The sequence below is a fragment of the Podarcis vaucheri genome (genome assembly GCF_965113315.1).
Source record: "Podarcis vaucheri genome assembly, chromosome: 3".
Lineage (NCBI taxonomy): Eukaryota > Metazoa > Chordata > Lepidosauria > Squamata > Lacertidae > Podarcis > Podarcis vaucheri.
The window spans coordinates 30,900,353-30,924,509 of NC_138761.1; the positions used below are offsets into that span (position 1 = coordinate 30,900,353).

Here is a 24,157-nt window from a genome sequence, read left to right on the forward strand (position 1 = left end):
CGCAACGGTATCCCATTAAACAAAACGTTAATCCAAAGCTGTTAGCATTGGCACGGGGCCAAGTAGACACCAAATCTTCGTAGATGGGATTTAATTTGGTACAAGAAGAGGTAATTTATTAAGGAACACTGAAACCTTGTATACACTGAAACATCAGACCAAAGGGCATGATGCCTTGTGCGAATATTGCGTTTGATAATCAGGGGGTTTTCCTTCAGAAGGCCTAATACACTCCAAGTACTGAGAAACCACGACAATTTCTCTACAGAGCTCCCATACCTGGTGCCCTTCAGTCTGCCCCATTTTCCATGCCCTCCTCCCCAGAAAAGTTTGTGGTTCATTAAAATTTATTAAAGCGGCATTGTAGCCACTCCCACCAATCCCTGGGATATGAGGGAAGAGTATACTTTACTGGAGAGCCAGAGAGACCCGGTCCAGGTACCACAGTGGCAGAAGCACAGAAAGTCATGCTGGAGGGTAGCTTAAGAGGCAGGGAGAGTTGTGCTTCCCTTCGTGACACAAGCTCAAGAACTACTAGTATCAGGGTTTATGGGATGGAAGCAGGAGGAAGCAACAGCTGGTAGAAGGGACAAAGCAAGAACATTGATCCCAAGGACAGAGGCAGCTATCCAGTGAGCACTGATCCACTAGCATGATCCCCACTAGTATGAATATTTCGTTGATAATTATTCGCTGATGAAGACTTTATTCCGAAACAGTTGAACTATTCCAGATATACTGTCCTTTTGAGACTTCTGAGGGATGTCTTCCTTTGAGACTTTTGTGAAACAGCTTGGCATTGCTCGTTATTCATTGATTGATTGATTGTTTCCTGCTTGGCAGGGGGTTGGACTCGATGGCCCTTGTGGTCTCTTCCAACTCTATGATTCTATGATTCTATGATTTGTTTGATTATTTGTTTGACTCTGAGATATATAACAACTTGTAGTTGCTTGTATATTTTGTGAGAAGTGAAGTGACTTATTTGTATATTTTGAATGACATCATAACCAATTATATATTCACTAACAGTTATTAGCCAGTGTGTTGCATTTGCATTTTTGTAGATTTTTAACATTGTCACAAATTTCTCAGTAAGGTTGGGCGGTACAAGCTTTTTGACATCGCGATGTATCACCAGCCAAACATCACAATATAGTGGTGTGTTGCAATGCTGCAAAATGGAGGGAGAAACAAGCTGCATGAGACCCGGCCCCACAAAGCGCCAGGGTGAAACTGTCTCAGTTTCCTCTGTGGGAACAGCGATGGTTTCATCCTGGTGCCTTGTGGGGCCGGGATTGATGAAGCTCATTCCTCCATACACCAGGCGCTGGCAGTGGAAGGAGTCTCTTCATCACCAGTGCCAGGAACAAGAGAGGAACAAGCTGCATATTTTGAATTAGATATATATGGGGGCACCAAAATCTTTTAAGTGCTTCAGGCCTCTAGAGGTCTTAATCTGGCCCTGTTCGTAGGTCCAAAATATATGGTGAGCAAATGTTTCCTGCCATTCTGGCTATGAATACAATTGAGGCACCCTGAAACATAAGGAGGTTACCCAAAGGGAACAAAAATGTTGAGCCATGTTATCTTGTAATTTTACATTCTGATCAGTCCTAAAATATGTGACACCAGGGGAAATGGAAGGAACTTCTAAATATCTACGTCACAAGACACTTAGTATTGCCCTTGTGAGATATCGCATCCTTAAAAATAAATATTTAAATGTACATTTGGAAAAAGAGTACAAAATTACCCCCACTTACCTGATTAAACGAGGTTGACAAAACAAAATGTAATTTTCAGTGATGTGCATTGATTTGCATATTATTTTGCACACTTCCAGTGGCCATGGAAGAAGCAGAAAGAAGTTTCAGCAAACCAACACTCATCTGAAACGGCAGCCATTCTGCTATGGAGCAAGAATGGTTAAGCCACTGAGCTATTTTGTCCATTGAATGTGAACTTGCATGAGAAATTGACTTTGGGGAGATGATTCATGATTTTGTAATGAAAAAGGCCAGGAAAACGAAGCTTTCAAGTAAAATATTTTCAGCCACATTGTCCCATTAGAATATTAAAAAAAAAAATCAAACCACTGACAGGATAATAGTTTTATTAAGTATTAGGTATTTATTAGCTTTGTGGGACTCGCCTCTGGGATTGATGTTATGCTAAACAAAAATAGGGGGGAATGAAGAGGGAGCCTGGTAGGAAGAATGGTAGAAATAGGGGGGAATGAAGAGGGAGCCTGGTGGGGCAAGGTGTAATTCCAGAAAATAGTATCAGAATTAAACCATGATATTATATAGCTTGGGGTTGTGGCAACTGTGTGAGACGCAGCCCATGTCACATGTCTGTTCTGTGCGCCTAAAAATCATGCTTGGGCCTGTGCTTCCAAGAGCCAACAAGCCAGTGTGGTCTCGTGGTTAGAGTGTCAGACCAGGACCTGGGAGACCAGGTGTAAAATCCCCACTCAGCTATGAAGCTCATTGGGTGACCCTGAGCCAATCACTGCCTCTCAGCCCAACCTACTTCACAGGGTTGTCATGGCGATCAGTTGAGGAGGAAGGGAACCATGTGCGTCACCTGGAGCTTCTCAGAGAAAGAGGTGGGATAGAAATGAAAATAATAAAACAAATAATTTGTTGGTCAGTTTGGGCTGCACCCCTACCCCAACCGCAACCAGTTCTTTAATCCTCTGTCACTTTCTTTCCATATACAGTGGTACCTCGGGTTAAGTACTTAATTTGTTCCGGAGGTCCGTACTTAACCTGAAACTGTTCTTAACCTGAAGCACCACTTTAGCTAATGGGGCCTCCCGCTGCCGCCGCGCCACAGGAGCACGTTTTCTGTTCTCATCCTGAAGCAAAGTTCTTAACCTGAAGCACTATTTCTGGGTTAGCGGAGTCTGTAACCTGAAGCGTATGTAACCTGAAGCATATGTAAGCCGAGGTACTACTGTACAGTCATACCTCGGGTTACAGCCGCTTCAGGTTGCGTTTTATCGGGTTACTTCCGGGTTTCGGCGGCCGCGCATGCACAGAAGCACTAAATCACACTTTGCACATGCACAGAAGCACTGAATCACAACTCACACATGTGCAGATGCGCCGCTGCGGGTTGTGAACGCTGCGGGCTGCAAACGTGCATCCCGCACGGATCACATTCACAACCCGAGCGTCCACTGTATTTTTAAAAAAAGAATCATAGGATTGTAGAGTTGGAAGATACCACAAGAGTCAACTAGTTCAACCCAGCCCCTTGCAATGCAGGAATATTTTGGTCAACACGGGGCTTGAACCTATGACCCTGTGATTAAGCATCTCATTCTCTACCAACTAAGCTATCCCTCAGAACAGTGGCCTCTGTCACACTGTAATTAATCAATGGTGCAAAGACAGAAGGGGCCAAAGTGTCCTGGAAATGACTCCTTAGAGTAGGTGTCTGGAGGGACTGAAAGTATATTTATGCATTGCCAAGCTGAGTTATCTGTACAGCAGCCTGAGCAGGCAGGCCAGCAGGCCATCTACTCACTCTTCCCTACTATGGTGAGATGTATTTTATTTCTATTTAAATTATAGAATTGTTTGCACCAACACATGTTAGCATATGTAAAAAGTCTGCAAAATATATGCTTTGTCCTCTATTTGGTGATGCAGAAGTGGCAGCCCACGGAACGTGCAGCGTGGATATTTGCAGGGCAGCAGGACTGCTCACAAAGCAGCCGAGACTGTTGCAGGCATCAGGAAGAACAAACAGATCACTTACAAAATCCCCCAAAAGGTAAAAGAGACTTAGCACTAATAAAATTCTCAAGCACTACAAAGGACAGCCGCAAACAAAACCTTTCAAGCGTGTTGCAAAGTGCCATATACAAATGGGACACTAGATGGCAAAGGTGAGCTATGGCAAATTCAATATATATTTTTCAAACCTTTTTTTTAAAGCATTTTCACAGCGTTTTCTATATGTGTGTAGATTCCACCAAAGTGCCAAGAGAGGTAGGGATGTGGGTAAACTCCCCCAGGGTTGAGATGGACTGGGCCAAGGTAGCCCAGGACTTTTATGGCTGAGTGGTGAGTTGAGCCCTGGTCTCCCAAGTCCTAATCTAGCACTCTGACCACTACACTGGGAGTTGTGCAGAGACAGCATCTCTCTCTCTCTCTCTCTCTCTCTCTCTCTCTCTCTCTCTCTCTCATTCTTGCTCTTCTTCCTCCTCCTCCTCCTGTATAGCATTTTGACATATGTCTTGATAACAGGACTTTCATTGTCTGTGTCCAAAGACCTGCAAATAACCCGTCAGATTATGGCAAAGCGTGTTCTCCTTCATGGAGCACACGTGTTGCGGTGGGGGCCACCAGGACACTCCAAAGTTGGGGGGCGGGCTAACTGATCGTTGGCCACTGATGCAATTGGGGCTTCCCTTGTTGTTGGGAAGAAGTTAATGTTGCCATTTTTTGATTGACAGCCAGAAATAGTAAAACTCCTTGCACGAGGCTAGGGCTTCCTCTTTTCGCCCATGCATCAGATTGCCCGTCCCTCCCTCCCTAGAATAGGGTTGTTCGCTTTGACCTTGCTATGCCTGTCATGGGGTCGTCTGCTTTGGAGCGGGGGCCTGGTAGGAATTTTGTCCATCTGGCTAATTGGCTGGGGCCATTTGGTTTTTACCTACTGCGTAGCAAATCGTCACAACTTGTAAGGTTCACAGTTAGGCATTGGTTTATGGTTTGGTTGGTTGAGGGGCATGGATTGGCTGTGCCTGCCCCTCTAATGCTGCTGTTGCAAGGGATTCCGTTAAAGGAATTGGGGGCTAACTACTGCTTGTCCACTCTGTCACGGGGGCTCGGGCCATAGCAATGAGCTCCTGGTTGCATTTGGGGTGAGGGCAGGTTCCCTGCTCCGCGTAACCCCCAAGTGTATTCCCCCATTCTGACTTTCGCATCGTGCGGAATGTCAGTCTGTCCCCCATGGTGGGGGCAGATAGTCGCAACCAATGCCTACACAACCACTCACAAATTTGTATTTTAATAAGGTTGTGGCCAAAATTATGCCAAAAATCTTAAACAAAAACTTCTGTGTGATGTGTGAGTTATTGGGGTGGACCTGGGGACCTCGACACGCAACACTTTTTTTTAGATAGCAACAATTTTAGACAGCAACAATTACTGGAAAATAAGTGTTTTTATTTACAATTTGCATACTGCTTGATTGTAAGAGAACCTCTAAGTGGTTTCAGAATCAAACCCGCTTGTCAATAACCCTGTTCAGCAGAGAATGAAAATGCAGCCACTGGTTATTTGAGTATGACAGGCCCATGGGGAATGGATGATAGGGAAACTGTGTGGTTAGGAAGCTTTCTTTGCCACTTACATTTGGAACAACCTACACAACTGTCTCGCGGCTTTGCCGCTAGTGAGTAATGCAGTTATCTTAAAGCCATGCCAGTAAAACCCTCGTTTCAGACCACATTATTCTGCATATGCCACATACAGGAAAAGCTGCAGAATAAAACTATTTTCCAAGCGGTTTTTTGAGTACTTTTATTGGGCCTATTTTTATGTGTCCCATGGTTGTTGTTGTTTTTATTAAAAAAGAAGAGAAAAAGCCACTCGTCTTATTTGCCATATGTTGGGCTCAGAAAGAAAGTCTCAAAACTGACTTCAAATAAGATTTCCTATGGTTAAAAAGTTGAAAACCATCATAAGTCTGAAATTCCATTTCAGTGGGCTTTCCAAGCTTAGGAGGAAGTGGTGCATGTAACAGCAGAAACTTGGGAAACCTCTTTTCTTGAACAAGGTAAATCTCCTATGTCTTGAGCCACTATGTTATGTACTGAGAACAATAGGATCCAAACTGAAGCAGTCTGATTGGTCCTAGAACAATAGGATCCAAATTGCAGCAGTCTGATTAGTCCTAGAACAATAGGATTCAGAATGCAGCAGTCTGATTGGTCCTGGAACAATGCAGCAGTTTGATTGGTTGGCAGGAACCACCCAATCCTGCTCCAGATAGAAGTGAATCCACAACCTGATTGGCTTACAGTAGAATTCCGGAATTAGCCAATCATGTGCAGCCCATTGTGTAAATAATGTATATAAAGCAGATACTGTGAGGGGACTTTCATTCATTCCTCCTCACCACTATGAGCTGAATAAAGAGCATGAAATCACTTTGCGACTCTGAGTATATTTCACTGGCGACGAAGGTGGGATCCCGCTGAGCTGACTGCCACACACAGCACCGCAGCACCGCCACCTGCCGCACTGCTGCCTCGCACCGTGTATCCAGGCTTCAGCTCCGGGACACAAGGAACTCAGAATGGCAGCCAACAGCAGCTTCTCGCCATTCAACCCAGCATCTGGAGACTGGGAAGCGTACGCCTCCCGTTTCACCTTCCTCCTAGAAGCCAAAGGGGTCACCGACGAAGAAGATGCCAAGAAGAGGGCGATATTCTTCAGCGTCTGCGGAGAGGAGACGTTTGAAATCGCCCGGGCTCTCCTTGCGCCTGAAGACGTCGCTACTGTTCCATACAAAACAATAATGGAACAGCTGAAGGGGCACTTTTCGCCGCAGCCCTCAGTGGTGGCTCGTCGAAATGCCTTCTACGCAAAGCGACAAGCCCCTGGGGAAACCATAACTGGGTTTGTGACCTCTCTCCGCCAAGCCGCCCGGTTCTGCAACTTCTCAGAGCTGGAGAACATGCTTCGTGACCGTCTCGTCGGTGGCCTGAAGGATGAGAAGCTGCAACGACGCCTCTACGCTAAGAAGGACCTAACGTTCCACGTCGCTCTGGAGGAGGCCCTGGCAACGGAAGCTGCCGAGAGGTCGACGCAAGAGGCACGGCCGAGCCTGCCATCCCAACCGAGGGTCCACCATGAAGACCTCACCGACGACTCAGGATCTGACAGGGAGGAGGTGCACCGAGTACAGCAGCGCACTCAAGCAGCGCACAGACCACAGCTGCCTCGACGAGAAGGAGGAAACTGCGCAAGCTGCGGGGAGAGTCACGAGAGGAGGACCTGCCGTTTCCGCAACGCAGAGTGCAGGCAGTGCAGAAAATCGGGACACATCGCCCGGGTGTGTCGGGCTCGGCCCACCCGACACCAGGCATCAGATGACCAACCCAAGAGCCCCAGGTCCCGGGGCCCAACGCACCAAGGCAACTCGACGGAGCTCACGGACTGCCAGGTATACCAGTTGCCCCACCCCAACGTAGAGAAAATTTATGTAGAGGTACAGATAGAGGGGGCCCCATGCCGCATGGAGCTTGACACGGGTTCAACTCTATCCATAATCTCGGCAAAGACCTTAAGGAAACTGTGTCCTACTGGGGGTCCCAAACTCAGGCCGGCCCCATTCACCCTACGGGACTTCCAGAAACGTAAGGTCCCCACAATGGGGGTGGGGACCTTCAGGGTGCAATACCGAGGGCGGACGCGACAACTGGACTTGCTTGTGGTCAAGGGCCCCTACATTAGCTTACTGGGATTGGCATGGTTTGGACCACTGGGGCTAGCTGTCACCGGGGTGAACCACACTAGCTTACAAGTGGACGTGGACGCCATATGCAAGGAATTTCCAGGGGTTTTCGACGGAAAATTGGGACAGTATACGGGCCCCCCCATTGCGCTACAGCTTGACCCCGCAGTACGACCGGTCAGGCTCAAGGCCCGCCGGGTCCCGTTCGCCTTGAAACCCCGTATAGACGAGGAATTGGACCGACTCGTGGAGCAAGGAGTGCTGGAGCCGGTGCCTAATGCCCCCTGGGAAACGCCAATCGTCACACCCGTCAAGCCTAATGGTTCGGTCCGCATCTGCGCAGACTACAAATGTACCATAAACAAGGCCCTCACGGCCCACGCATACCCAGTGCCAGTGGTCAGCCATGTCCTTGCCACCCTGGCTGGGTCGAAAATTTTTGGCAAGCATATCAACAGCTGCCAGTAGATGAGGCCACAGCAGAGGCACAGACGATTGTGACGCACAGAGGAGCGTTCAGGGTAAAGCGGCTGCAATTTGGGGTCAGCGTGGCACCAGGCATATTCCAGAATCTAATGGACTCTCTCCTTAAAGGGATTCCTGGCGTCACCCCCTTCTTCGATGATGTGTTGATTGCCGGGCCCACACCAGAGGAGTTTGAGGACCGCCTCCGCACCGTTCTGCACCGTTTCCAGACGGCGGGTCTCAAGGTGAAGCGAGAAAAATGTCTACTAGGAGTGCCTCAGGTGGACTTTCTGGGATTTATGGTGGACGCAGAAGGGGTCCACCCGACGGGGGACAAGGTACGGGCCATTTGTGATGCCCCAGCGCCCAAGAGCAAGACTGAACTTCAGGCCTTCTTGGGACTATTGAACTTTTACCATTCCTTCCTTCCCCACAAGGCGGCGGTAGCGGAGCCCCTACACAGACTCCTGGACAAGCGGGCCCCTTGGGTGTGGGGCCAGCGCCAGGAGGCTGCATTCCAGGCAGTCAAGGACTTGCTTGTCTCAAACTCTGTCTTGGCACACTTCGACGAGAGGCTGCCAGTGGTGCTAGCATGCGATGCCTCACCCTATGGCATTGGCGCTGTCCTGGGGCACCAACTCCCGGATGGAAGAGAGGTACCGGTGGCGTACTTTTCCCAGACACTCAACGCAACCGAGCGGAACTACTCGCAAATTGACAAGGAGGGTCTGGCAATCGTGAAGGGAGTAAAAAAATTCCATGATTTCTTGTACGGGCGGCCCTTCACCGTGGTGACTGACCACAAGCCGTTGCTTGGCTTGTTTGCCCCCGAAAAGCAGACCCCCCAAGTGCTGTCTCCTCGCGTCCTCAGGTGGTCAATTTTCCTTGCCAGCTACCAGTATGCACTGATTCACCGCCCGGGGAAGGCAATGGGCCATGCGGACGCCCTCAGCAGGCTACCACTACCGGAAACAGGCCCTGACCCAGCACCTGCACAAGAGGTTATGAGCCTGGAGCTGCTTCCCGACCGCCCCATTCAGGCACAAGAAGTTGCACACCATTCCAAGAAAGATAGGGTCATCTCCCGGGTCCTGGACTGGGTGTGGAGGGGATGGCCCAGCAGCAGCCCCGGGCCAGAATTCGCCGGCTACACAACCCGCAAACATGAACTGTCGGCCCACAAGGGGTGCCTGTTATGGGGAAGCAGAGTCGTTGTTCCCCAGCCCCTCCGCAAAAGGGTCCTCACAGCCCTACACGAGACACATCCAGGGGTAGTAAGAATGAAGGCCCTTGCCAGGAGTTATGTGTGGTGGCCGGGGATCGATGGAGAGATAGAGGCTTGGGTCAAACACTGCCAGGCCTGCCAAGAATCCCGCCCAGATCCCCCAAGGGCCCCAGTCCAGTCCTGGGAGTCCGCCCGAGCACCATGGTCACGCCTGCATGTGGATTTCGCTGGCCCCTTTCAGGGAAAAACATTCTTCATAGTGGTGGACTCCTACACCAAATGGCTGGAGGTCGCACTGGTACCGTCCACTTCCACGTCCGCAGCCATCCGGGTACTACGCAGGCTGTTTGCAACCCACGGGCTCCCTGACACTCTCGTCTCAGACAACGGGACTGCATTTACGTCAGGAGAATTCCAAACCTTCACAGCACAGAACGCCATCCGCCACATCCGTTCAGCGCCGTTCCACCCTGCCACCAATGGCCAAGCAGAACGCATGGTGCGGACCACCAAGGACACCCTCCGCCGCATGACGCAAGGGGACTGGGAGTACCGCCTTGCCACATTCCTTCTAGCACAGCACAGCACCCCCAGCTCAACGACTGGCCGGAGCCCCGCGGAACTACTAATGGGTCGGCGCCTTGCAATCAGATTGGACCGCCTTCACCCCGATAGAGCTCAGGATGAGGTAGTCGTGGGGGAAGGCAGGAACCCCCGGACCTTCGAGGCCCAGGACCCAGTGTACGCAAAGAATTTTGGGGCAGGCCCGGCATGGGTACCCGCCACAGTCACCAGGGTCACTGGCCCAGTGTCGTACGAGGTGCTAACGGATGGGGGGCAATGCTGGCGCCGCCACTGCGACCAGATACGGCGACGATTCCCGGGAGAAACCCAGGAGGAGGACAGGTCAGAGGAGTCCCAAGGGAACAGCGGGACAGTGAGGCCCATAGAGCAGGAGGGGCCAGCAGGAGAGGCAGAATCAGTAAATACAGAGAGGACCCGTGAGGCCGAAAGGACACCAGAACCAGAACCACGACTGAGCGAGCCGGTTGCACCAGACCAAACAACCCCATCACAGCCAGCATCCTTGGAACATGAGCCAGAACCTGGGGCCCGGACCAGGGAACACCACAGGCCGCAACGCACACGTAGGCCGCCGGCATACCTTGAGGACTATGAATGCGACCTCCCGGGCAGGACTGGAACTTAGAGGGGAGGGGTGTTATGTACTGAGAACAATAGGATCCAAACTGAAGCAGTCTGATTGGTCCTAGAACAATAGGATCCAAATTGCAGCAGTCTGATTAGTCCTAGAACAATAGGATTCAGAATGCAGCAGTCTGATTGGTCCTGGAACAATGCAGCAGTTTGATTGGTTGGCAGGAACCACCCAATCCTGCTCCAGATAGAAGTGAATCCACAACCTGATTGGCTTACAGTAGAATTCCGGAATTAGCCAATCATGTGCAGCCCATTGTGTAAATAATGTATATAAAGCAGATACTGTGAGGGGACTTTCATTCATTCCTCCTCACCACTATGAGCTGAATAAAGAGCATGAAATCACTTTGCGACTCTGAGTATATTTCACACTAGGTGCAAGAGAGGAATCTTAGGCCTCTCAAGAGACCGAGATGGGTTTTAAATCAATGTAGACTCTCAAGGCTATTCCCTTTTATTTTGGCATGGCTGGATTAAATGGGCATGAGCAAAGACCAATATTTCTGCAAAGATTAAAAAAAATGCCATTTGATATAAATACTGTGCTTTTAAAATAACTGCACCAATGCACTAAGGGCAGTGTAGCAACTGTTTTCTAAATGTTACAGACCTTTGGTTCCATTATTATTATTATTATTATTATTATTATTATTATTATTATTATTAGAATTTATATACCGCCCAATACCTGGAGGTCTTAGGGCAGTTCACATAAAAAGATCACAGTATATAAAATAAAAATAAAAGAAATCACCCAATAAGACCCCCTCTCCCCCAAAGAGCCACATTTTAAAAGGGTATGTCATGCCTGTGTGGACAACTAATCACATCAAGTAACAATGCAGACCCTCACTTCTGCATCCTCCATCCAAGTCAGTATTTAACCTCCAACCCTTCTATATGATTATGTTCCCAGTCTCTGGCCTTCGTAGTTCTTGTTCTCCTGGACAGCTACCTTGACTGCTGCCTGTTCACAACAATACCTCTTGCCTACAAGCCTGTGTGAGAGCCAGTGTGGTGTAGTGGTTAAGAGCGGTAGACTTGTAATCTGGTGAACCGGGTTCGCATCTCCGCTCCTCCACATGCAGCTGCTGGGTGACCTTGGGCCAGTCACACTTCTTTGAAGTCTCTCAGCCCCACTCACCTCACAGAGTCTTTGTTGTGGGGGAGGAAGGGAAAGGAGAATGTTAGCCGCTTTGAGACTCCTTCGGGTAGTGATAAAGTGGGATATCAAATCCAAACTCTTCTTCTTCCTTCGTACCTGTGTCAGAACTGGACTCCACGGCAGCCTTGCAGAAACAAGGACTCAGGCCTGATGTCACCTCAATCATTATGGATGTCAGTTTTGACTGCCTCAAGCAGGAGTGGAGAACCTCAAAGTCCTCCAGACATTTTTGTCCCACTCCCACCAGCCCCAGTAAAAGATGGTCCAGGATGATGGGAGTTGTAGTCCAGCAACTTCTGAGGTCCAAACTCCCCACCTGCATCTTATGCAATGGTTCTGAAAAATTATGCATCTTTTTATTCAATATGAGAGAAATATTTGGAAAGTGTGTTTGTGTGTGTGGAGAGGTCCATTAAGAGCCTCTCTACAATCTAACCTGATCTGCGAGGTCAATGGAAATGTGCTTAAAACATAAGCAATTTTTTTTCAATTAAAAAACTCAAAACATAGAGGCTAAAAATAAATTGTTTTTTTTTTAAAAAAAGGGTTCCTGTAATTTTAAGTTTAAAATATGAGCCTGAGTAATCAAGGAAAGTATTTTTACTGCCCAGTCAATATTTTTCCTGGAAGCTTCAATAAATAGACTTTCTTTAGATCTTGAGTGTGTGTGTGCCTAATGGTCTTAGGTGTCTTATACCACAGAAAACTTTATCCTCAAGATATAGAGTAAACAAGAACTCTGTGGTTACGTAGTTCCTGGGGTGGGGGACCAGGGAGGCAAAAAAAGAAGGCCTGGTTTCCATGCTCTACAGAAAATTTATTCCTATTTTAAGAGCTATTTGCCCTCCTAGCCCAAACCTGTTATGACATCCTTTGTTTCTATTTATTTCACTTTGCAGACCTTATGTTACTTTCCTCCTATCACAAGTATTGTGTCTTTCACCTCACTTTCATGTGTTTGCTGGAAAAGCACAAGGAGAGCTTATTTCACCACCTCTCTGTTTATTTTCTTTTCTGAATCAGCAACTTGTAGAGGCCATGAACCATCTAAGATTGAACTATCTAAGACTGAAGGGAAGTGGGTGAGTGAGGGGAAGGTTTGTGGCAATGTGCACGTGTGAGCTCGTGTGTGCTTCGAACACGCATAAATGAGGAGTTGCCTGTCGCAATAATGATAATAGTAAAGAATATTGCTTGCAAAATTGATATATTAAGAAAAATCAGTTAGAACAAACATGCACAAGAAATGTGCACCCAAATGCTGATTGATTTTCATGGTGAACTAAAGACTGGGGGGAAATGAGAAAGTTAAGGGCAACCAAAAAAAACCGGAATCATTCATTCTATCTGAAACTATCAACATGGCCTTCTTGCCAATCTCTCTAGAAATTCCAGAAACAACTCTAGACAAGCTATCAACTTTCCAAACCATTGATATGTACTAATGTGAATCTCTTGATGAGAAAATAATATATATACACTATAGCATGCCTATAGTCTGAAATCCCTTTCTTGTTCCCTTGACATCTTTTTTTTTCCTTTGTACAAGAAAAGCAGATGTTTCCTTGTGGTTCTACATCTCCATACGTGTCTGTTAATATGTCATTGGCTGTTGAGAGACACAACTAGTTCCTGGAGAGCAGAAATGGCTGTGGGAAGAGAGGTACTTGGCACTGGAAGATGAATTTTGAGGATCCGTAGTCCATCGACAGCTCAAAGTTCACAGTGGATGTCTTCAGAAGTGTCCCAGTGTGACTTGGGCATAGAGTAGAAAGTGCACGAATTCTAAGCAAACTGAACTTTCAAATAAATGTTCTGGGTATTATTAGATTCTCAAGACTATAGTGGTCAAGACGTAAAAATTCTCAGAATGCTCTCTCCAATTTCTAGATTTATTCTTTTTGGAGAGGAGTCATAATTGTGTGGGGAACTCGTGTGGGAGGCCAGTGTAAAGAATGCATGGGTGGGAGGGAATGCTTTTTCAGACAAAAAAAAGATAAAGAGAGGAAATGTGTGACACTGGATTACTATGAGATTCTCATCCACACTGTGTTCCTGTAAGAGAGGGTGGTGAATGTTAACTAAGGCTGCGTCTCTCCACCAATGTTTTCCACCTTTCATTCTACCTTTGTGCTAGAATCTAGAAAAGACAAGGAAAGCAAGGGACATTGGTCGTTGACTCAACTGAGCGACCACTTTCCATTCAAGCTGGTGGTTCTAAGCAGTAGCGCTCAGCAGGGCTGCACTTGTGGGGCTGCGTTGCTCTCCCATCTCTCCAATGCCATGTGTCACTGCCGCTTACTGGTGGCGTTAAGGTAGCAGGACCTCACTGCAGGGCAGAGGCAGGAGTCTGGGATTGGCTCTGTCACTGCGTCTGCACCGTGCTGCTCTCTGGCCAGTAAGCGGCAGTGATGCAAGGCACTGGGAACACAGTAGGGCAATACAGCTCCACCTATGCAGCCCCACCACTTTGGGTTACAAGACCTACTACATAATTTTTTTTTGTTTCCTTATTTTCTTCCTCCCTCCCCATCCCCTTTCTTCATGCGATTTATATCATGCCATTAATACGGTGGGCCTGACTTCTGTATTGTAAGTCTGGCTTGTTTTTAATCTCTGCACATAGTTTAGTACAGTTACGGCACGTCATAAGTGATAAATAACAAATGGGAACTGCAGCAAAAATGCAGAGTGCTCCTGCTGAGGACCCCAGCAGCTGGCCAAACATGCCATTTTTGAGGATACTCTATTCACTTTCCCCTCCTCTCCTCTGACAATCTTTTTTCCCCTCCTTTTTTTTTTTTTTTTTTTTTTAGTTCTGCAAACCCTGAGGCTCTCCCAAGCCTACCAATATCTCTCTCATGTGCAGGAGTGGTGCTATTTTGGCTCCACAAGGATCTTCACTTGGAGAATGAGTTCACCATTGATACAGAGAAAGAGGGGGAATGATAGTTACATGGACATGTACGAGGCGTCTCTACACATACACAAGTGTTTGCATAAAGAGGAGTGTACATGTTGGTTTGTACAGCTCAGCTATTTGTGTGCACAGACTGTTTGTCCGCTGAATGCAAGAAGTCATGTGAATAGTCCTTCTAGTACTGGGTATAAACAGTGGGGGTTGACAGTCACCTTAAAAGCCTTCTTCTGGCAAGATAATGTTGGAAACAGGATGCAAGTTGGACCTTTGGTCCAGTTCACATAGGCTCTTGCGCTGCTGTTCAGAATGACCTGGTTTGCTAGAATTCAAGGGCTGTTGACACTGAGCATCTCCAAGCAACCGTAGTTGTAGCTGCTCTTGTTTATAACATGGGCTTCATGTTCCAAGTGAGAAGAAATTGTGCCACCCCAAACAGCCAAACATTTTGACAAGATATTAATTGCTGCAGCCCCCTGTTTATCCAAGCATATTTAAAAATGAAATTGCATCCCTTTTCGTCCTTTTCCAGTTGTGCCAGAGGTAGGGAATTATTATTTTTTATAATCTTCTTGTATTCCATTTGGATTTTTGTTAGCAGCAGAGGGCAGCACCCAATCCTAGAATCAGGGAGTCATTTTGACCCACTGCCATTATTTTTAAGCAGACACCATATCTACCTTTGGCAAAGACTCTGGATTGTATCCTGTGTTGGTCATACTCAGAGCAGACCTACTGAAAGTTATCAACATGCCTAACTTTGTTCTCTGGATTTCAGTGGGTCTACTCTGAGGAAAACCTATTTGGAGACAACCCTCTCCCTTGTTCATTCCTGGACAGATTGAGTTAAGAAAATAGGTTATAATCAGCCAAACCCGTTTGCTTACTTGGGACATTAAGTACTTTGCTACTCAACTGCCAGCTATAATTTGGTGTGTTTTTAAAATAGTAATTCCTTTTTTTTTTCAGTCTTCCAGAGTGTACTCACATTTTGAACATGAAGTATCAAAGTATTCCAGTGGCACTGAAAGCGGTGGGCAAAGTCCAAGAGTTTCAGAATTAATTTGCATTTAACTCAGATAAGTACCTCAAGATTTAAATGCTTATTTGGAGCTTATCTAAACAAGTTGGATCTCGTCAGTCAGCACATATGATTGGATTTCTCACAACATGAAAGCTGCCTTGTGGGGCATCCAGTACTTCTCATTACTATTTTGTTACTGTCTCGGTATTTTGGCCTTTCTCTATTCATGTCTCAGTATTTTGGCGGCCTTTGTTCCTGTCTAGGTATTTTGGCCTCTTTTGACTTCTAACCCAGCTGGAAACGAAAATGTTGAGAGAGGCATATGGAAATGCTGAAAAATAATAATTTTAAAAAATATATATTGGAGGGACGCTTTAAGGGCTCATGTAAAAGCACCAAGGTGACAATCTTAAAATCGGTGGTGCAACTAAAGTATTGTTGTGCTGCAATCCTAAAGGGGGAAAGGACCCATCACCTCATCCTAAACCCTGCCAGATTGTGCCAGCAGCATGGGAGTGAGAGTGCAGGAATGTCCTGCATTCCTCTGTCCATTTCTGGGCTTCACATCCTTCCCTCCCCCCTTCCATTTTCCCTCTAAATGTTTCCAACTGAGCTTGCAATAGGAAGGAGAGGTTTAGACGTGCTCAAAAGGGTATCTAAATTGCCCCCTGGTCTGGGGAACATGACAGGAGACCAGGAGGAAGGCTGAGGAACATTCTCAGATGGCCCCTTATTGGCCCTGCTATGTGGGATGAATGTAGTCTCTCTTGCTGTCTTAAACACTGGAATTCTGAGTCTGACATCGGGTAGAGGGACCCAGTCCATCCTATTGCTGCTGAGATGACTTCCCAGAGACCACAGGATTGCATCCTTAGACTCTGGACACAATTTTCTTAAAGAAGAGGGTACCATCTTTAGATGGTAATGTGTATTACTTAATTTAAATGTTTTTAGTGAACCATGCTGAATTTGGGGATCCTGCTGTTTATTTTGCTGAGTGGGGCCCAGGACATCTGCCCCAAAGTCATTCCCTGAAGGCGCCACTGCTTAAAATGAGCAAATACATCATTACGTTTCATTACTCAGCCCCACTTGCAGGCATCAGGTGGATCTTGACAACAGATGAGAGTGATTGGACTTGTATTGCCAGTTGCTTTCCAAGTGATTGCTACAGGACAATAAAATATATTTAAAAACAGGAAGAAAATGGGTCAAGAGTTCCTTTTTCCTTTTTTCTTTCCTTGGGTCTAATTACTGGGTTAGAGTTTCCTTGCCACAAATGTTATTTCTTTTTTCTTGCTGGCCCAAAGCAACCGTGATTTCACATCCAGCATATCTGATGAGTTTCTAATGAAATCTAAACAATGTCTGCCCTGGTTCTTTGTGAAGAGGAATTACTTGTGTGCTGAACCCCTGAGCTAACAGGCATGAACTCTTCCTTACAGACTTGCAAATTATACCCAAACAAAAGTTTCCCGAGCCCTGTCGGCCTGGGTCCTTAATCCCACTCACTACAGTTGGGCCAAACTGTCCATTGTCCAGTGAATGATAGCACCACAACTCTGAAATGGCATGGGGACAAACAACCATTTTAAGCATCCTTCCCCAGTCCCATGCCCTCCAGATAACTATGGACCACAACAACCATAAGCGCTAGCCAGCATCCCTCCAGATGTTTTACACCCTGTAGCTGATATGAGCTGTCACCCAAAACATCTGGAGGACAACAGATTGGGGAAGAATGTATTATAGTAACCTAGAGCTAAAACATTATACATGATATGAACATATGAAATGGACTAAATTTAGCAACGGTCTTGGTGAAGCTTGGGGGGGGTTGTTTAACACACACAAAATTAATCCACTGAAATGTAATATCAAGATCAGTGTAGGTGTAATCTTAACTCTTTCTGCTTGTAATGTGTTTCCACTGAAAATTGCTTCTCCTAAGCTGCTTTTACTTCCACTGGCAGTACCAGACCTAGATTTTAGGGAACTAAAGTATAAAATACAGATCAAGACAAACGGGAAGATGCTAAGCATGGTGGACAATTTTATTTGCATTTTTAAGCAAACCAACTTAATTAGCACCTCTCGGATGGATACGCAGGTCAGAATTGGAATTGTCCTTCAGGTTTCACACTTCTCTGAATTTTGCAATGCAGTTCTCATCTCAAAAGAAGGACAACCCAAAATGCATTAAATCGTGGTATGTGAAGAAGGAACCCCACAAATTGGGTGGCATTCAACTAAGTTGTGTGCATGGAACAAGGACCACCAACGCAACATGACTTAGCCCTCATCTCCTCCTTCCTTGTACCCCCACCCCCTAAATATGTTCAGGAGAGTTTGGGGAACCCCTAGAACAAGTCTAGGGACCTCACAGGGGGCGGGGAGAAGACCCCACTGTGCAAGCAGACCTCATTTCATGTGTGCATACCCCACTTAGCACTACATTGAATTCCACCCATTATATTCTGTATTTTAGTTTGTGAGAGAAAGAAAGCACGCAGAGGAGCAGGGCCAGAAAATAAAGAGAGGGGGAGAAAGAAAGAAAGAAAGAAAGAAAGAAAGAAAGAAAGAAAGAAAGAAAGAAAGAAAGAAAGAAATGCAAAAGGAAAGAATGGAGGCACAGCATAATCATTTGTGAATTATTAGACCTTTATTTATTACTTTATTTTCTTATATTTACCCAAGGTACTGTGCATGTCATTTCCTGGTGGGAATGCATCCAGGCACTGACCAGACCCAGACCTGCTTAGCTTCCACAAGGGAAATGTGACTTCCAGCCATTCCCTGCAGCAATGGGATCTAGCGTGCAGCTTAGGTGTGAAAGGAAGACCGGGGTAATTGGGAAAGTGAGGATCCACATCACTGCTTTGAGAAAAGAAGCAGTGTTGGGTCACAATTCTCCATCTATGTCTCTGGGCCAGGGAGACTCTATATCTGGCTGCAGTGAAGATGGGAGTGGTGGAGGAGATATTTTGCCTGGGATTTAGCAAGGTCTAGGGTTACCTCCTGAAAATGCAACACACTCCTAAGTTGCGGATGTGAAAATGGGTCTGTTGAGGAACAGAACTATTTTTTCATTTGGACAGATTTCTACTATGCAATACATGTAGTTATATTCCCAACCTATGTCACAGTACATAAAAAACAAAAACAAAATCCTAACTGTTCCCATGAGGCTTGTCTGGTTTTATGACACATCATCTTGAGTAGTATTTATTGCTCTTTCTGTCTGACTCTTTCCGCAACGCTCACCCATCTTTGAATCACCAAAATGCAGAAGGAGCTGTGATTCAAGTGAAAATCTGAGCAAGCAAACTGGTTTGGCTTTCGCACAATGGAAAGTTCATCCTGCAGCCAGAGGTGATTACTCCGCTCTGATCATAATTTTACTTGGATCATGACAAACAGATAATCTGGGTTGGTTTTAGGCCATTTTAATTTAGGCACTTTGCAGTAAGTAAGGTGGTTTAAACCTCTTTCTCCTCCTCCTCACTGCCGTTTGCTGCAAGCGGTGATTTATCACGATTAATGATAGAGAAAAGTATCTGTCTGGAGAACATTTCATGCGAGCAGGCGCCAAGCATAACACCAGACTAATACCAAATTAATTGCCTGGATTTCCTAAACTAATTATGGGCAAAATATCTACAGATTTTCATATGCTCCTTCTGTTAACTGCACTATGATTGGATTATTTATTTACTGACTTATTTATGCAGTCAAGTCAGTGGGACAAGAAGCAAACTACGTTATCCTAACAGCTTGGGGCTCATCACAGCCAGGAACCTTTGTCCAAGGTGTCTGTTTGGAAGCTATGTGGAAGAGGAACCCCATTTAAACGTGACACTAAGTGCAGGGGCAGGGAACATACATGTGTGGTGGCTTTCTACCTGCCTGCCTGGCATTTAAACCAGTCCTCTCTGCAGCAGTCACATGCCAGGGATCTGTGGTCCCGGCAGGTGCTGCGTTGGCACGCTAATGCTGCATGCTTTGTGGCTAAGAGCCCAGTTCTGGCATGAGGCTGCGTGCATGGAACGCATAGTTCATTGCTTAATGCAGTGAACTGGAAAGGCTGCTTGGCTATCTTATTATTATGAAAGCTCTCAGGTGAGAACTGGGGAGGGTCTGTCATTTTCTGTGGGGGCTGGGAATAAGAGCTACTTTTGGATAGAAAGAAGATTCTGCATTTGTCTACTGTTTTTGTATTTCCGATACCTTGTGGTTGATTTTCTCCTATTTTACATGTTGTTGCCGTTATGAGCAGCTGTATTTAATTTTGTATTTCTTATTATCACAACTGTATTTTTAGGACTGTTAAAAAAATTATATTGTATGATATTATGTTATGCATCAGTATTTGTGTTCTTTGTTGTAAACCACTTCTATGGTCTTTTTGACAAAGGGCACTTATTAAATAAATACACTTAATAAATAAATAAATTTTATGTGATTTTTCTTGTTGTATTTTTGTTCTGCTCTATATTTGTTTTGTTATTTTGTATCTTGCTCTTCTTAATTCACTTTTTAGGCCACCTTGGGGATCCCCCAAGATCAAAAATGTGGGATACTATATTTAGTAAAGGTGATATGCTACAAAGTAGTTGTGTTAGCACAGGGACTTCTGGCTGCTCAGAAGGAATCCCCTTTCATCTTCTGTTCCCCTAAATCAGTTCTGGGGGTTTCCCCAACCCTATGGAGCAGATCTGGGGAGTGCACAAGGACGCATGAAGAGAGGAGAGGAAAGGGAAGTTCTGTTGTGCAAACAGAAATGCCTGCACTAATGGAATTACTTTGATGGATACTGTCGTAAATATTTAAGTAGAAGGCTATGAATTTCCACCCCAAGGAGACATATTCATAGCAACAACCTTTTTGATCTTTTAGGCACCCAGAATTTTAAGAACATATTAAATTTCTGGAACATTTTAGACGTTCTGACTTTTAATTATTTTCTTTCTTTGTTATGACCACCTTGCTGCTTCTTTATCATTTTATAATTTTTGTACACTACCTTGAAATCCTCACATTAAAAAGTGCTCTATGAATGCTCCAAATGAATAAATAAAATTATACTGGTGGCCAGTGACATGTGTCTCCCAGGCCAATCATTAGAATACCCTGTTACTCAAGAGATTGCAAACGTGGCAGCCACCAAGCAGCAGCCTTGCACAAATGTAAAGTTGGGCAGACAAGCCACATGCGACAAGCAAAAGTGTTTTTCTTTCATCTCATGGAAGCTTGAGAATTCTGCTGTGGTCATCCCTGGCAAACCAGTTGCTCGTCCCAAACTTTCCCTCTTCCGTAACTGCAATTTGAATCCACTTGTATCCTGCCTAGAGATCCTATTTTTACATTCCTTTTGCGACGTGAGTTATTTCTTTAGGTAATGAGCCATGTACTGTGAGCGAGAGAGAGAGACAGAAAGAGATGGAGACAGAGAAGCGAGTGTGGCGAAGACCAGGCCAGCGGCTGGCATGGGAAGGGGGGTTACCCCAAGCCCTTTGGTATTTCAGTGCTGCTCAGCAATGTTGTGTGCGTGACCTGTTCATTCAGCCGAGGCCTCTCCAGAAGCTTTTCAAATGGATGACCCTTTCTGAACCTAATTAGGAGGTGGATGGAGGAGAGAGTACACTGGAGAATTTTAATAAAAGGAATTGAAATGCTTCTTCATCTTTGCAACCTGGGATTTAAGAGGGAATTTCACTGGCTTTGTAGCCACGTAAAATAAATAGACATTAGATGATGACAGGGAAAACAGAATTGCTGCCAAAGCTAAAAGGAGCTTGGCAAAAGAACAAAGGACGGCAACACAGTCGATCATTATTTACTATACGAACTTTTTCATAAAGCACAGAAGCAAGAGAGAGAGAGAGAGAGAGAGAGAGAGAGAGAGAGAGAGAGAGAGACACGAATAATGGACCCTCGCTAAAAGATGAAAAGGGTTTGCCCTAGCTTACATTTTCTGCTGACGAGAGCTAGGATGTGCCCCAGTTGTTAGAGAATCTTATTGTTCTGTTTAGCTCCTCGATAAAATTGATTACAGCGGCTAGGAAGTATTCCGTAGCATGAACTCTGTAATTTTTGAAAGAAATAACTGCAAAGGATATGCAGAAAAGAGAACAAATGCCTTCATGGACATGCATACATTACAACTCTCACCTCAAATATTTCCTTTCTAATTGAACCAGTGTGTATTTCTGCAGATTGTTCCTGGCCATGTCCTGATCTAATAATTTGATGAAAGTTTTTTTTTTAAGAGCTTCAGTCCCCAATATCACTATTAATATAAATTATGAGCTGATAGCCAAATAATCTTGAATGTTACATCTTTCAATATGTATCCAGTTTGTTGCTGTTTACTCAGACCCACAAACACGTTAAGCCAGTGTTATCATTCCTTGTCATGCAGGCATTTGGAATTGGGCTTGAAGGATATATTGAGTTGCCAATTTTTGAAGTGGCCCTCGTTTCCATACCCCTAAAGGCAGAAAAGTAGGCCAGGCAGAGGAGCTTTTTTGAAATATAAGTTAGCAAAACTCTCTGCAGGAGCTATCACATGTTTTCTATCCACACAGTCTGAAAGATGCCCCACTGAGAAAAAATGGTCTATCTTATGTAATACTTGACTGAAGGTTTGGCCCAACATTGGGAGACATTTGCAGTGAAAGAGAGTGTCATGTGACAAAGACACTTGCGAGCAGAAGCAGCAAAGCAAATTCGGAAGTGCTGGGACTGCACAATCATTTGGGCCTACTAAAGTTATTCAGGCCTAACTGCTAACTGTTGAGTCACTCTAACATGTGACTTAGCAGCCAGTTTCACTTTGTGTTTCTCTGTAAGATGTCAGTGAGAGTCTGTCTGCTTCAGTTGTGATCAGAGTCAGTATGTAAGCTCAGTCAAACTGTATGGAACCATGCTGTTTATGAAGAAGTTTATTTTAACTCAGTAAAGCTTTTATTCTTTAAAACTCTGCATTATTAATTTACACTGCGCGTCAGAGAGGACACCACCATCTTCCATATTTGGGAGCAAGTGGGGAGCAACACGAAACTGCACTCCTGTAATCTCTTTGCAGACACCTCTTTGCAAAAATTGCGTCTTCCCCGACTGGCTGCAATGTCCCTTGGGAGTGGTTGATAGGTGGGTAGTGCTTAGTCACTCCAAGGCTTTGGTCATCAGACAACACACAGAAGACTCGGGTACCTTCACAACAGTGTTCTGTAACCAAAAAAGAAAAGAAAAAACACCAGTTTTTGAGCCACGGGCACACTGTCTCAGTTTTGAGACAGAGAAAGAGAAAGAAAAAACTCGTATCAGACTTTTGCGAAGGAGACTCTCTTGCAGGCTCTCTTAAAAGTGATATGCCAGGTACCTAAACTTTCCCCCCAGGGACCAATTGAAACTTTCTGAGGGTCTTGGCGGACCACTTACTGGTTTTGGGGTTTTTTTACATATTGCAGCAATCATACTGTGTTATATCCTGTATACCTGAAGGAGCGTCTCCACCCCCATCGTCCAGCCCGGACACTGAGATCCAGCGCCGAGGGCCTTCTGGTGGTTCCCTCACTGCGAGAAGTGAGGTTACAGGGAACCAGGCAGAGGGCCTTCTCGGTAGTGGCGCCTGCCCTGTGGAACGCCCTCCCAGCAGAAGTCAAGGCAATAAACAACTATTTTACTTTTAAAAGACAACTGAAGGTGGCCCTGTATAGGGATGTTTTTAATGTCTGATGCTGTATTGTTTTTAATATTCAGTTGGAAGCCACCCAGAGTGGCTGGGGAAACCCAGCCAGATGGGCGGAGTATAAATAATAAATTATTATTATAGATGCTGTACGATATTTTAGTTGTGGGGTGGCTTTATGCTTCTGTTATCGTCGTCATCATTTCTGGTGCCTAAACCTCTCCCCTCCTTTAAAGTCTTTTCCTCTGCCCATCACTTTGGTACAACCCCCTCACCTTCCAGACAGACACCCCCCCCGGTTATTAGGATGATGGAGCAATCACTACACTTGCCATTCACAGCCACTGATCCCACCGTTTTTCACAGAAATGCCACGGACCACCAGAACAAAGCCTTGCAATATGCACTTCCCACTTGCAGCCACCATTTTCAGTGAGAAAACAAACAGTGTGGTAGGAAAGGGTTAGATAGATACCACCATGGCTTGCCTAAGGCCACTGTGAGTTCATGAATGAGGCTAAAGATGGCCCATCTACAAGGCACCGGCTTTTAAATAGTAGTATTACTTGCAAGGATGATGAAGCTTGTGGCTTATGATTCAAGGGGCGGGGTGGCCATTACATATTTCCTATCTTTCTTTTCCAGAAGCTTAGGAACATGGGAAGCTGGCTTCTACTGAGTCACGCCATTAGTCTATCTAGCTCATTACTTTCTTGGGCTCCATGATCACTGCAGATGGTGACAGCAGTCACGAAATTAAAAGACACCTGCTTCTTGGGAGAAAAGCAATGACCAACCTAGACAGCATCTTAAAAAGCAGAGACATCACCTTGCCAACAAAGGTCCATATAGTTAAAGCTATGGTTTTCCCAGTAGTGATGTATGGAAGTGAGAGCTGGACCATAAAGAAGGCTGATCACCAAAGAATTGATGCTTTTGAATTGTGGTGCTGGAGGAGGCTCTTG

The 24,157-nt window shown here is 45.6% G+C and overlaps 1 long non-coding RNA gene across 1 annotated transcript; it reads left to right on the top strand.

Annotated features, from left to right (window-relative positions):
* Window positions 1–2,538: 2,538 nt before the first annotated feature.
* Window positions 2,539–16,577, top strand: LOC309529764. The gene is made up of 3 exons (XR_014218429.1): window positions 2,539–2,611; window positions 14,375–14,579; window positions 15,445–16,577. It is a non-coding gene; the product is annotated as an uncharacterized lncRNA (long non-coding RNA).
* The last annotated feature ends 7,580 nt before the right edge of the window (window positions 16,578–24,157 follow it).